This window comes from Ictalurus furcatus, chromosome 9 (assembly GCF_023375685.1).
Source record: "Ictalurus furcatus strain D&B chromosome 9, Billie_1.0, whole genome shotgun sequence".
Lineage (NCBI taxonomy): Eukaryota > Metazoa > Chordata > Actinopteri > Siluriformes > Ictaluridae > Ictalurus > Ictalurus furcatus.
This window is the reverse complement of record NC_071263.1, coordinates 17896789-17912417: the sequence shown is the minus strand read 5'-3', so window position 1 is coordinate 17912417 and position 15629 is coordinate 17896789. Positions and strand designations below refer to the sequence as shown.

At 40.4% G+C, this 15629-nt stretch overlaps 1 protein-coding gene across 3 annotated transcripts in view; it reads left to right on the top strand.

The window, feature by feature from the left end:
* kiaa0586 (KIAA0586 ortholog) overlaps positions 1–15629 on the top strand; it is a 97422-nt gene that overhangs the window by 19933 nt on the left and 61860 nt on the right. The gene's annotated exons all lie outside the window — the stretch shown is intronic.

The following is a 15629-nucleotide window of genomic DNA, read 5'->3' as shown; positions in this document are numbered from 1 at the left end:
ATAATCTTTATATATATATATCCTGTATTGTAGTAAAGCAGAATGATACAAAAACACTAAACAGCAAATACACCTTTCACTTTCAGTGCTTAAAATCTAACTTGTGCTAAGACACAATGCGATGTATTTGTATTTCAAAAGAACAAAATTGCCATGTAGTTGATATGAGTTAGTTTTGTTGTGCCAAAGAAATGTTTTCCTATTTCATTTACTTTTCTCTCTATGCACACACACGTTGTTTTGTATGAGTTTTTCTGGAAAGGGTTATTCCCATTTTGTTTTCATTCAGTGTGCCTCTGAGCACAGCCATTTATAGACGGTGATGTCAGCACTATCTTTCGTAGCCCAGGGCCTCCTTGGCAGATAATGTATGCAATCTCAGATATTCCATTCCATCCCAGCAAATAAGCTGCCAGCTGCTGCAGGCGTGCTCTTCCTGCCTCCTTCTGCAGATATTAAAGCTGCAGAGACGAATTGATTTACTGTCTTACCCCCACCTCCTTCCTTTTTTTCCTTGTTTTTAGCTTCCCTTTGGGTACAGATAAGATGGATGGTATGATCCCTTCAGTTTGCTGCAAATCTAAATTTATAGCATTATGTAGAGAGTGGTTGTATTGTGTTGTTTATTGTAAAGCCACATTTATTTATTTCTACTTGCAGAAAATTGTATACAAATGTATGGTTAGTAATAAACTCTACACGGCAGTGATTTTAAAGGGCAAAACGTGTGTTATATAACGCAATGTCAGCTCGTGAGACGGCTAATGACAACGGGTTGTTAAAAATAAGGAGGCGGGGTGGGGATTTTGGCTGTGTTCCAGTCCGATGTTTTTCATTACATGTGAAGGACTTCAATTTCTCCTGGAATTCCAATTTGCATTTCAAGGCCACTTCCCCCTTGAGCACCAGCCTGTTAGAGCTTCCTGTAGTTTCCCGCCAGAGTTGGTTGGGGGTTGCGTCTTAGGGGGGCTCAGTGAAGGGGGAGTTGTTTTCGTGCACATGGAAACACCATGGTGACTCTATCCGCCCTGAAAAGCATCCTAGCTGGATTGTTCAAGGCTGGTTTCACTTGACTGGTCCGACCTATTGAACCGAGGACCGACAGAATACCTGTCTGAGCACAGCGAAGCTTTGTATCAAATAATGCTCTCAGTCAGGATCTGAACCACCACTGCTCACAATGTTTCATGAATAATGTCATGCATTAAAACTGCATTAATTACACTTTTTTTTATTATTATTATTTTTTTATTATACATTGAAAACAGAATTTAGCATCTCATTTATGATTAGTTTAAAATGTGTTTACAAAGCTTCTAACAGGAAGGTTCCAAAACTGTGAGGAGAGAAAGGGTTAACTGAAAGGCCTAAGGCTATGCAGCTCTTGGCAGGCAGGCTGGAGAAATGTAGCCCCTTTCATTCCTCTGGGTTGTTTACACGACTCTCTGGCAGCCATTTTAGACTGAAGCTCAGCTACCACAGGCGCAGGAGTGGACTCAAATTTCTGAAGCCTTCACAGTGCAGAGAGTTCAGCTGGCAGATTGTCCCCTCATCAATTTTCTCATGGGGGCCATATCCCTTAAACCCCCCCCCCCCCACCCCCAATCACTGAACCGCCTTCATTCCACAAGCTGGCCTCCAACCCACTGTTTGTCTCGCTGTATATCTCTCACTGAGCACAGCATTGTTTATCACTCTCTTGTTTCTCAGTGTTTGAATGACTAAGCTGTGATTAATCTTTTGGGTTTTGTTTTAGCTTTGCCTTGCCTTAAAAGGAGTCTTGTTCTCTGCTTTTCTCCCTCCTTAGTTCCCCGCCTCCCTTTTGTCTTTCTGTTATATCGATCAGGTGTGCATTTGAAAGTATGAGCTTGTACTGTACTACAGTGATCCACTGAAAAGCTGTTTGTGTCCGTAGCACTTTGGCCTTAACCTTCTCCAAATAAGTTATGGTGAGATTACCAGGTTAAATGCATCAATGTTTTTTTTTTTTTTAAACTTATGTGAAATTAAAACATTTTCAGTGACCGTGTGTGTGTGTGTGTGTGTGTGTGTGGCGGGGGGGGGGATTGTCTCTCTGACTAAGAGAAAAGTATTGAAAGTAAAGGGCTTAGTTAAAAAGAATGATAGCAGCTGTTCTCATGGTGTTTGAGCCCTATTTGCTTTCCATTGGTTGGGCCTATGTGTCAGGCCTTTGAAATGTAATTTTGGTAACCCATATGAGGAATCAGTTACACCTTCTGAATAGCCCCAAGTGCCACTCTGTGAAAAAACACAACCCTCAAACCTGCCCCAGCACATTTTACATCGTCATTCCTTTTCTTCCTTCAGAATGGCTTCCTGGAGGTGTTTACTGCAGTCTAGTCAACGAATACAGATTAATTCTCATCATGTAAGCCGATATGACTGACCTTTCATTGAATCAATGAGCTGTTTATGCCCCTGTAATGCCAACACTCATTTGCTGGAAAAGCTTTTGTGAGCTCAAAGACATTATTGATGTTTCCTCTAGCATGCTGAAAACTGCAGGTGATTTATGCACATCTGTAGCTGTTGCAGCAAATTGTTTTTCCACTTTTGCAGTCTGATTAAATCATCTTCCAGGCCTTTGAAATTCTGCCTTGAAATCAAACCAGCATTTCATAAAGGACTGATATTTGCTAGGCGTAAAAGAAAAGGCACCAAATTTGAAATGCTGTCATCTTAAACCATTAATTGCTCCTTTCCTCATGCCTAGTGAGATTTGTGTTAAAGTCTATAAAAGCTGCAGTGTGTGGGATAATCTTTTTTTTTTTTTTTAAACAGACATTGCAAGAATGCAAAACAAACAGCAACAATCAGGAGATAGAATTAATATTTAATCAAACATGGCTCTCGTGCAGAACTGCTGAGAAGCCCTGTAATCTCTGTCGCTTCTTCCCCACTATGATATGTGTCTTGTTTCATTTTGTCTTCCTCGTCTTGTTGACTGCATACACACATTACCGTTGTTGGTGCTGAGCAGTTGAGGTGTTAAGTGGATGATTGCTGGAAGGAGATGTTGTCACTCCTCGTGGTTCTGTCGGTAGGTTCAGATGGGTGTAGACGTAATCACCTTCCCTCCATCACCTGGGCTGAGTGTAAATGCCCCTCTAACCCCCAGGCCCATCTGTTGCGTGAATGGGTGCTGTGATGGTGGTTCATTAAGAAGTGTTAGATGTGTCTCAGCTGTCAACAGATGTGCCAGACTTCCCCTCTCACATCCAACTTAACTTCAGACATTCAAACTCTGAGAATTGTGGGTTGTTTTTTTTTTAATCTCGGGATACATCATTTGAAAACGATGTGGTTATGGAAATAATAGTCTTTACAAAAATAGATAAAATAGTTTAGGTGTATAAATAAACACTATTTATTCCATTACTATTCACTAGTATTTGATTGCTCTCATTTTAAGGGCATGTGAGTGTACTGGACCACGTGCTGTGGTCTCTGATGTAAAAAGCAGGTCAGAGTGTGAGATGGCGGAGCCTGTTTGCTCACTCCTCAAACAGAAGCTCAGAACTGTGTCACACTAATCTGGGACTCTTGCCATTGAAGTGGTGGACAGAATTAACCCAATTTTACTAAATATTCCTTTTGTGAATTCATATATCTTGGCAAGAATACAATAGATTTGATAGGTTTTATATACCAACATATTGCTTCTAAGTATGGAAAAAAAATAGTTGAAATGTTTTATCTACTTTTACCTCATTGAGGTTTATGACATTATCATAATATGACATCAGAAATGTCACATAGAACCTAATTCTAATGTTATATATGAAAATTTCAAATGGTATGAAAGAAATCATATTTACTGAATAAAGAAATAATTAAACACACACATCCTCCACCCACAAACAATATGCCTACTACATAGCCTATCAGTAATAACTCTAATGTAGAAAGATTTGCCTGTTTTTAGAAACAAATTGCAATATTGGATCCTAATTAATTGAAACAACTAAATATCACTGACCCCGTTTACACTAGATCATTTCAAGCATCAAGCATTGTGTTGACTGTATCTGGATTTAAAGCTGTCAAAAAAACAAAGGCATTTAAATCTAATCGTTCATTTCAGGAGGTTGTCTGAGAGACATTTTAGCCTGTCAATGCATCTGTCTTTTCAATTCATATTTGGCAACCAAAACCCCTCCCAATAGTTGAGACACATGCAAATGCCATTGTTAGCACTTTAAAAAAAAAGTGTGAGCCATATTAAAAACAGGACAAAACTGGAAGTTTTTGATGTGGCAACGGTCTTATTTATAAAGCACTAAAACCAAAGAACACTGGAACACTATTATAATGCGCTGGTTTGCATATGAACATGAAATACAGTTAGTGGATTTCAGTCTGTCGGACCAAAGATACATTTGACTAGAAGTGTAAATGCAAATAGTTAAAATCTCATCAGGATACAAGATGCATAAAATGGCCTAGTCTAAATAGGATCATTGTAATTTATCAGGAGGTCTCGGTTGATTCCCAGTCTTAACATGTCGTACAGCAGTAGGGTTTATCAGAACACAATTTGCACCAGCCCCTCAACTTCAGGCAAATCTTGTCCTGCCATTTTGTATGTAATATTAAAGCGAGCTGTTTAACTGTGTGTGGAGTAATAATAATTAGCTGTGCCTTTTCTGACATTTCCTGTAAATGTCATGGCAATCTGGCACCGAGTGTGGCTTGTAGTTAGATGTCATCATTCACTAGGTCGTGAGAGTGTTCAGGGGACGGGATTGTACTTTAAATAGAATGCCAATGAAGGCGTGCATTGCTTGATTGGCACTAGCAATGTATAATTCAGCTTCAGCTTCCAGGATTCAGGGTGACTCTGTGATCTGATTACTAATCAGCAGACATGGCAATTTCTCCCTCTCCTCCTGCTGCTTGTCCTCTGAAGGAAGGCGAGAGCAGCTCACAGCTGCAGCGCCTGTCATGAACTATTGCACACCAACCTGGACCGTTCAAAGAAAAAAATGGGGGAGAGAGATGAGCCAGTTGCCATGGAGACGGAAGCACGGAGTGATGCTGATTGGATGCAGGGTCTCGCTGAGAGTCTCTCCCACTCTCTCAATACTCAAAAGATTTCTATTCTGTCCTTTGAATCCTCTTGAATGACAGGATAATTTATTCATCCACTGCCCTGTGGTCCAAGGGAACATGGAGACGTGAGCATGTGACATCTGATTATAGCAGCTTAGGATGATGGCAAACAGTTTGTTGGCTTTTTCTTTTTGATGTATGGTGTCAGCAGAAACGTAAACAATAAGGTAGTCCAGAGCAATATACATCAACAGCCAAAAAGGACAATATGCATACTTACAAAATGTGTTTTTGACTTTTTACATTTTTAGCCTTTTAGAATAAAAAGCAGTAAGTCCTCATTACCTCCATACGTTTTAAATTCCACTAGAATAATAATTAACATATTTTTAGAAATATATATTTTTTCCCAGATTCACATGACCGCTACCAACCAGTGAAGGTGAAGGCTATCACATGTTTCCTCCGGGACACGTGAAGCCAGCCAAATGCATCTTTCCGAACTGTTGCTCATGCAACATCAGGGGGTGGTGTAACACACTCTGAGGACAGCACTGTCCACCTACTTCCATATGCATGAGCTCATAGTTGCCCATGATTGGCTAGTGTAACTGTGGTTGATAGGGGAGAGATAATGACACCACTCCCTCCCTGAGAGCACAACCAGTTTTGCTCTCTTGGACTCTTGGCCACAGATGGCTGTGGCATCATCAGGATCTCCAGATGATAGGGCGAATGCTTTTTTATTGCTCCACTTTGGAGCCCCCGAACAACCAATATAAGCGATGTTCCATTGAGTTTGCTAGCCTTTCTAGAGGTTGCACAATCGTAGCGCAGCCTGCTCACTGCCCAATTTAGATTCCTAGTGTTATTACTCCTAGTGGTCACAAATGGGAACTGCAACAAGTGCAAATAGAAGCCCTTAGGGGCATGAATGATTCTGCTATGAACATTTTCAGTGTAGGAGGAGCAGCGGATAAATCTGATAAATCACTTATCAGTTCAAATTTTTTGGGCTAGTTTTGGGCCTTTTGTGTGATTTTTGAGATGTAGTTCTGTTGGAAATTGTGCTGAAACTAGGCAACTCAGGTTAATGATATTAGCTCTTCTGTATGTGTCTTACACACATCTGCCACATCTGCTCTACCGAACAGTCACGCATAATGAGCTGCAAGACTGTATGTTGGATGACCATGTTGATTGTAAACTACCTACTACGGAGTTACTCAAAAAAAAAAAATCAGTAGATGGTAGCTTATAGCTTACTCTTGACTTTCAAGTCAGTCAAACGATACTTGTTCAGACGTCACTGAACACTATGAAAAATAACACTGACTTTACGTATACATGGATATTTTGTTAGATTATAGTTAAATGTAGTGTACTGTGAAGTTTTTGTAACGTTATCCCTTTCTCATCAGACATTCTGTCATGCTGCTCTGTGCCTCTAGACTGGTTATCATTCAGGTCCCTCTGTCTTTCCCACTCTTTCTGTCCCGCAGCCAAAACCGATGAGTTTTATCAGTCTCACCCTTGCACATTTCTGGTAAATAGAACCAGAGCCACTCCAGGAATCTGAGATGGCCCAGGAGTCCAGGAAGGAGTCTCTAGCCTGGATATTTTTTAAAGATTCTGCTACAGTTTGGATGAAGTGGTACACATCACTCTGCACTTCTTTTCTCCCTGCTGAAATCATGTCCTAGATTTCCTATGTTTACAATGAATGGGTTAGAATCAGTGACTAAATGTTCTTTAGGTTTCCATGTTGTGCGATGTCGAATACAATGTGTGTTGCTCTCACAGAGGGAGTGGAGAACATGCACAAGTTCACAGCAGAGATCTGAGGCCTGATTCATGTCTCTGAGTGGTGCCAGCTTCTTTATGTTTATGATTTGCTCATTCAGACACTTTGTGAGCTACTGCCAGGAGGACTCCTGCTGGTCAGAGTCTGGTAGTGCACCCATCTTCTTAGATTTGGATTTTTGCTGACATAATTATCTCATTGTACCTTTCAGAATAGCTTGTTGCCTTTTATGGAAGATGACTCTGCTTTTTCCATCCATTGTCCTAATTCATTATTAAACTGCAATCTTACATCCATGCTTCATGATGTCCTTACAGTATAGCAGCGCTAATGACAGTTTTGGTTTATTCTGATCTGTATGCTAGTCAGGTTGACACACTTACACTGCCTTGCTTTACTTTTAAAAGCCATCACCCAAAATGACTTGGCCAGATGGCTAGTCTAATGTACGGTGTGCCTGGTAGCAAATGGCTGCCATCAGTCCTGGCACAGATGCCGCACTGTAGAGGGTGTCTATACTGCCCAAACTCCCTCTTCCTTCACCGTGATTAATGGAGCTTCAGCTTACCTAGCTCTTCAGTCAGTCTCTACAGGCTGCCTGCATCTCCCAGGCCTCAGCAGTATTTCCTTCACACAGCCAGATTTATATTAGGGTGCAGCGCATATTTATGAAGAACACTCCCCATTTTCAATTACAGGCCTGGTTTTCCCCTCCATTTAATGTACAGCACCTTTACATGAATCATACACCACTTTTCACTATACACCATGCTGCTGTCAGTCTCGGTGTATGATTAAACGGTAGGGCATTCAAAGGTCTTTCAGGACATATAGTGTAGTTGGAGCCTCTACTTGTGGTAAATATGGTCATTCTGGCAGCTACCAGGTAAGAACAGTTTTTCACTAAGCACAGATTTAGCACCAGAAAAAAAAGGAACTGAGATTTTTCAAATGGTCTGAAATCAAAGGTTCCTATTGTCCATTTTTTGGTAGCTGCTCAACATTGGTACCAACAGGAATGAATGGTAGTTGGAGGTAGGGCTCGCACCACTGCTTATTGCTGATTGATGTACCACATCACACAACATTGAAAATCATAAACACACACTCTTAAAGAAATTCTAAATATTGAACCCTAAGGTTTGTCCTTCTGGTGAAACCCGTAAGGGTGCTATGTAGAAACGTATAACAGTGTTTCCCTATGAGACAAGGTTCCACATAGAACCCCTTAGCTAAGAACCTGAAAATATCAAAATAAACTTTGAGCTTTTTTCAATTTTAGAACCCATAACGGTTCTTTGGGTGTCCCTTTGGGGGATCCCTACATAGTGTTTCCGTATCTAAAACCTTTTTAGGTAGCTATGAAACATTACTACACAAAGAAGTGCAAGGTGTCCAGACAAACTGAGAGTAAATAATAAAAAAACCCACTTGGTTTTATTGGTACTGTATGCAGTGAAAAATGATGTAGCATAAACAAACAAATGTAATTTTCTGATCATATATGATAAGACTTTACCCTGTTTTTTTGTGTGTTGATGCTGCGAGTCTTTTGTCATATTTAATCAACAACTGGTTGTTATATAAAAACGTTTTTTTTTAAATAGTTAACCAAACTATTGTTCAATCAAAATAACTGTCATTTTAAGCGTTTTCTTTTATTGGACTTTATAATGGCTACTTCTTTTTGATTGCCTGTTGGAAAAACAGTCTAAGACTCTATTACCTCCACAGTGGACTCACACTGTTCTCTGTTACACAATAGCTGTATGTAGAGACCCAGTCTGATGGATGTTGTGGCTACCAACATGACCCTAATGCAACAGGAAGAGGACATTGAGATATAAATACATTTTGCTTTGTTCTGTACTACACCACTAAGCCCAGAAAGATGCAAAACACTGCCTATAGGTAACAATATTTAGAATTGCTGGAGGTTGCCATGGGGATATTACTTCTACTGTCAAACATCTGACCTGCTGTTTTAATGCCATTTTGCTTGTCCTTACATAGCCTGGCACTGACAGAGCTCTACATCTGATGCAGAAACACTACAAGAAGACATTTTGTTTTTAGTTAGTTTTTTCCTAAATATTCTCTGCTGTGAAGTAACCTCATCTCTTTATGCCGGCTGCGTTCTGTTGTGTCGGGCCGCTGCAGGTGCCGCCGCCGCCGCAGCGGATTGTTCCGGTCTGCTGCCCTTTCAGTCAATGGCTAGGCCATGGGGGAGGAATACTGCAGAACGTCGTTCCGATGTGACGAGCCGAGATGACACGGGCAGAAAATAGCCCCTCGTCTCCCTCGCTCTCTAAACCCCAGACCGAACCTACTTTTCTGTCTTAGGAAGTCAGCCAATCGCAGGCCACTCTGTTGCTAGGTAATGGCTCACCGCCCCCGTGCCTAAGCATGCTAATACAGTGTGGTTACATCTCCTTGGTGAGATGGGTACTCTCGTAGTGGGTTTGTGTGAGAGGAGAGAGCGAAAGAGAGAGAGAAGGGCAGGGTGGGAGAGAGACTCTGAGGTGAAGAAGAGATGGAGAAGAGCAATAAGGAGCGACAGGCAGATGGGGAGAGCAAATCAGAACGGATGGCAGACTGACTGCTTCCCCAAGGCAAACATTTAGCACCACAGAATGAATCATCTTGGCCAAATTAGTTGGCAGCGGATGGGCTTTTCCTTGCATGAGCTGACATATAAGATACGACCTGTCTGTCATTTGGAGGGCAGGCTCTTTCACATAAAGATATCGTTTTTTTTGTTCATCTCTCATTTTCTTATCCTACTTTTACCTCTCTACCTCTGCATTGGCCTTCATTTACAAGCAGCCTGTTAAACAAATGCTCTTTTTTAGACAGACTGCATACTAGACTCTGTCCTCTCTACTGAAACAGCCTTCTGCAGCAATTAATTCACTCTGTGCTGCACTCAGTCAAGCCATTTGGCTTCCCCATGCTTAAATCTGGATGCTGTTAGAGAACAGAGGCGAATACAAGTGCAGCTAAGTGAACTGTACTGCCACTGGATGGATTCCCACATAATGTTTTAAGCACTCGCAGTTTGCTTTCCATCTTGTTTTAGGTGCACTTGAACCAGGCATAAAAAAAAAGTTGCTGTCTCATAAAAGATGCCATCTTAGACCTTTTTGACCAGCAAGCAGTGTGTATTTATCCGCATTGTATATTAACATGCTATATGTGAATATCCCAGACTTTTATACCTCTCTCAGGATAACGCACATGTCGTTTCAGTGCAGAAGTGAATAAGTGTGGCTTTAGGGAAAGTGACAACGTTGGGTAGCATGTTTAAATAACAGCCTACACAGAACACACAACACACACATCAGCATGCACAACGTATCCGCATGCCCTGAGTCGTTCTAGGAGAAGAACCTTTAGATTAATCAAAAAATGCATGAGCTTTGTAATAAGATAAATATTAATGAGAGAGCATAGTCCAGGACAGGCGGATGTGTTTTAATAAGAAGCGTATGTGGCGGTGTTGGATAGGGAGGCTTTAGCTTGGCCGCTGGGGCACAGGCCAGTGAGGAGAATACTAATGCTGCTGCATAGCTTGGTTCCTCTCCAGCCTATTTCACTTCACTTATCCTTGTGTAGCCACACTCTCTGGATAAACAGGACAACAGGCTAGCAGAATGTTTATTTTCTTTTTGTTGATGATGTGGGAACACTTTTGTCTGCAATTATTTTGTAATTCTGTATTATATGATATTGTGCGTCATATTTGTGTGTGTGTTTGCGTCTGATGGTATTGCATTGTATGTTCGTGTGGAGATTTTGTGTGTGCAGAAATACCATATTCTGTTACTTCCATGCAAATTTGTTTGCACACGTGGAGTACGAATGCAAATCGACCTATTTGTCTGGATTTTTGTTGGATATTTTCAAGTGCTCTCTTAGCTCTGGCTGTGTGACTGTAGGCTCTACGCTTCGGCTCAATTGAGACTCTGCGCTCACATTAGGGTTCCAGACTAAATGTCACCACTGCCCACAGACTTCCCCACTCAGCGACCTTGACTCTGCTCAAATGTCAGTCTCCACCTCACTTTGACACAAGAGTGGGGGGCAAGGAACAATATTTACACATCAAGCAACCCGCAAAACAATGCTTCAGTTTGCTTCGGTATAAAATATGTTTGTGCGAGCAAACATGTGTATACTTTTTCATGGACATTATTTAAACTGAGTACACATAAACAGAGCTACATAAAATGTTCCATGACATCCCTGATTGTTTAATCCTATGTAGGTTACTCATTTTGGTATTATATCAGTGACAATGAGTACAAAACATACCCGTACTCGGTCTCAAAAAACAAAACAGAAGGATATTGATGCATCCCTAGTACTTAACAAGGCACAGCAGTTTCATTACATTTCCTTGTCCTAAGAAAAGAATGGAAAGTTGTTGCTGCTGTTAATCATCCATTATAAATGAGTTTTTTCCCCCTTTTTTTCCCCTCGCTTTTTCTGTTCATTTCTTAGTACAGAGAAATGTGTTGAAATTGTTTTTGTTAATCACACACTTGCACATTCGGTTTGTATAATTTTTTATTTGTCTAGCACTTCTAACAACACACAAAGCAGCTTTACAGAAATCCAATAACCAGACTCAACAGGGGATCCATCCTCTTTCTGGACGACACCAGATAGAGGAATTTTGATAATTGCTATGAGTCATACGAAGAAAACACAACCAGTGCTAAATATGCTGAGAATACAAAGAATTTTGGCTTAAGACAGGTTTAGGTGCACCAAAATAGTTTATAATCATGGCAGAAGTGCATGTCTTTGGGGTGTCCCAGTAAGATTATCCACAGCAGAATGGAAAGTGAATCAGAACTGCAAATAACCAAGATGAAGAAGCAGGACTAGAGCATCCAGATCATGCTCCAGTGTTGTCTCTGGCAGGTTTGGTGGATGAGAAGTGTATCTGGATCTTGCATCAAAATCACATTGGCAGCAGAAGTACCTGTACAGTTTGACAGATTGTTAGTTATGACAGGTGAGAATATACACCTTAAAAAAGCATGCCTATGGTGATCACAGTACAAGCAGGTGTAGCTTTGACAGCAACACTAAAAGGAAGATATAGTAGACAGCACAGGCATGATGACACACCAGGACATCACTGTCCTGCCACTCCACAATCAACAAACCTGACTGAATATATGAGAGGGGGGTGACTGCACCAATGTCCTAGTTTACCAAACTCTCTCTGTCTACAAACCATGAGATGTACACCGTTACCTGGAGGAGGTGGCTTTATTTGAAAAAGCTCTATCATCTGCTGTAGTACTCATTATTCTAGGTGTTAAAGACCTATACCTATAATGATCAGCCACACATTTTTCAATAACAGGGGAGAGTTATTGAAAAATGTGTGGCTGATCATTATAGACTAAACATTCGCTCAGGTACTGTGAGGCACAAGTATTCAGCCCAAGAGAAGTATTTTACACATTTACATTACATTTATTCATTTAGCAGACGCTTTTATCCAAAGCGAATTACAAATGACTTACAAATACAATGTGCATCCCCTCTTGGTAGAATAAACATGGTAAAAATGAACATTCTTCCAAAATTCCTCTACTTTTTACAGTTTTTACCCAAATCTTTCTTCAAGAATATAGACCAATTAATCTCCTTTTTTTATATGGGAAGGAAAAAATCCCAGGGTTTCCAAATTTTCACTTCAAAAGAGTCGACTAAGTGGTGGCCTCTCCTTGCCCAATTTCATGTATTATTGGGTGGCTAATATTCAGAAACTGGTGCTCTGGGTGCAGGACCCCTCTCTTCCACTGGTGCCACTTAGAAGTGAAGTCTTGTATTTCAACCTCCCTCCCTGCTATGGTGTTCTCCTCCCTTCCTATACCCCTTTCACACTACACGGATAATCCAATAGTATGTACCTCTCTAAAAATTTTCTATCAGTTTCGCTGCCATTTTAAATCTATCTCGGCCTCAACCATGGCACCTATATGTAATAACCACCTCTTTCCCCCCTCCTTTATAGATTCCACATTCTCTTTTAGGGAAAAGAAAAAAAAGTGTCTGAAATGCTTTGAGGATCTTTTCATTAATAATGTGTTTGCAAACTTTTCTGAATTATCCTCGTCATCAGCCTGCCTCCGTCTCACCTATTCCGTTTCTTTCAAATTAGGCGTTGTGTTTCCTCCCTATTTACTGGGTTTCCCTCCTTACCTACAAAGTCTGCATGGAAAGAGGTGTTCACGCTGAATCCTCATAAGGGTGGCATTATTTCACGGATATATGCAACGATCTGGTCACAGAACGATTCTTACAATATCAAAACCGTTAGTGCTTGGGAAGAGGAGTGGGGCACTGTGGCAGAGCGTTAGATAATATATGTACCACCACCACGTCTTGTGCTAGACTTAGTTTCATACAATTTAAAGCGGTCCATAGACCTCACCTCTCTAGGAGTAAACTATCTACAATATATCCCAATGTTCCTGACGTGTGAAAAATGCAAACTAACCTCTAGGGATGCACCGAATGTTCGGCAACCGAAATTATTCGGCCGAAAATAGCAACAAAAAAAAAAAGCACTTTCGGTGTTCGAAAGGCCGAATAAATTTGACCGAACAATGAGGTGTTTGATGACATGACCAATTAGACTAGCAACCAGAGTGAGATGCGCGAATTTCACGACCTCCACTTCCGGCAGCGATGAGGGGGCGCGCGCATGCACGTTCTACGTGCACGAGCGCATGCTCTTTGGATGTTGACAGCCGTGACATTGTTTACTGTGGACACGTGCACGTTTGTTTTGTTTCTGTTCCGGAGTATTCTGTCACGTCGCGAGACGTAAGGGAGTAGAGTACGGAAGCAGGTAAAGACGTATTTATTTAAGGGAACATAACATTAACACCGTATCTGACTATACTATATCCACTATAATACTCCGCGAGGTGTACAGGGACGCGAGTGGTATATATCCCCAATATAATCAGCCGTATAGAACCCAATAGAACCATTTTTTTGCACTCGTCAATGCACTTTTCAATGCACTTTTTAGTTGTAGGCTACAGAGTGTTCCCTTCTTTCAGCAGTCAGTTATAGGCCTAACATCGGCTATTCAAGGGGGGCTCAATGATGACCACATAAAAATATTTTTATTTTACTCATTTATTTATTTAAAGTTATATTGTGCCTTGTTGGTAGCCTATACCTGCTGGAATGAAAAAAATGTTAAGTGTTAAATATATATTTTGAAATTGTAGTTTTTGTAATTGATTTTTTTCTTTGAAAAGCAAGACAAAATAGTAAACACATTTTGACTATTTAATTTATGCACTGGTGAAAAAATGGTAAAATAATTGGAAAAAAACGTTTTTGGTCTTCGGCCAAATTTTTCATTATGTTTGGTTTCGGCTTTGGCCAAGAATTTTCATTTCGGTGCATCCCTAGTAACCTCAGTCATATGTTTGCACTCTGTCCCAAATTGCAGAACTTTTGGAACTCTTTCTTCGAAACTATGTCCGACGTTCTTAAAATCAAATTGGATGTCTGTCCTTTAATTGTCATCTTTGGTGTTCCATCTCAGGGTCAGCGTCTGAACCATGAACTAGCTAGTGTTGTGGGTTTTGCATCATTACTTGCTCGGCGCAGAATATTGCTGTCTTGGACCTCTCCACAACCCCCCTCTATATCAGTCTGGCTTAAAGATTTAATGTTCTTTTTAAAACTTGAAAAAATCAAGTATAACATCAGAGGCAGAGGTGAGTAATTTTTGGGAAAATGGCAACAATTTATTACCTACTTCAATGATGTATGCACCCTGGAGGTGGACTGAGGAGAGGTAGACAGTAAATACTGATCATCTTACTTTTTTTTTGTTTGTCTTTGTTTTTTTGTGTTGTTTTTTGTTTTTCTGATTGTTTGTTTGTTATTGTTTTTTGTTTCCCCCTTTTTCTTTTGGTTTTGGCTGTGATTGTTTTGTTGGGGTTGTTGGGTGGGGTGTTATAATATGTAAAATGGAAATTTCCAATAAAAATTCTATGATCAAAAAAAACAAATACAATGTGCCCCAACCTTTTACACTCAGGTCCATAAGTATTTGGACGGTGACACAGTGTCACTGTGTGACAGTGTAAAAAATGGCTGTAATTCCTAAAAAGTTAATGCAATATTTTTGTTAAACCCCTTGAATATCTACATATCTTGAATAATCCATTGAACATCTACACTTCATTTCAATTCCATTGTGGTGGTGTACAGAGGCAAAATGATAAAAAATTGTGTCACTGTCCAAATACTTATGTACCTGACTGTATATCAGCCATTCAAGAAATGTTAAGTCCTCATTCACAACTCCGTATATTCAAAATTTCATTGAAAAACGAATTACCTCTTTTGATTGACCAGCAATTTAAAATAGTATTCCTTTTTGGGCTAATATAAGCGATTGCATTGATTCGCTTGTCTTTCTAGATGTTGCACAATTGTGGGGCAGCCTGCTTACTGCCTGTTTTAATGTCATAGAGATATTATTGCACTTATAGTGGTCAAAAATGGGAACTGCAACAAGTGCTAATAGAAGCTATTTGGGGGAGGTATCATACTGCCCCATGTTTGCTCTATGAATATTTTCAGTGGAGGAGGAGCCACGGACAGGAGAGTTAATAAAAATGTCAGGGTCACTGTATTTTATGTCAAATTGGGCTAGCTTAAAAATACTCTGTGACTGTCAACGGTCCTGTTTTGT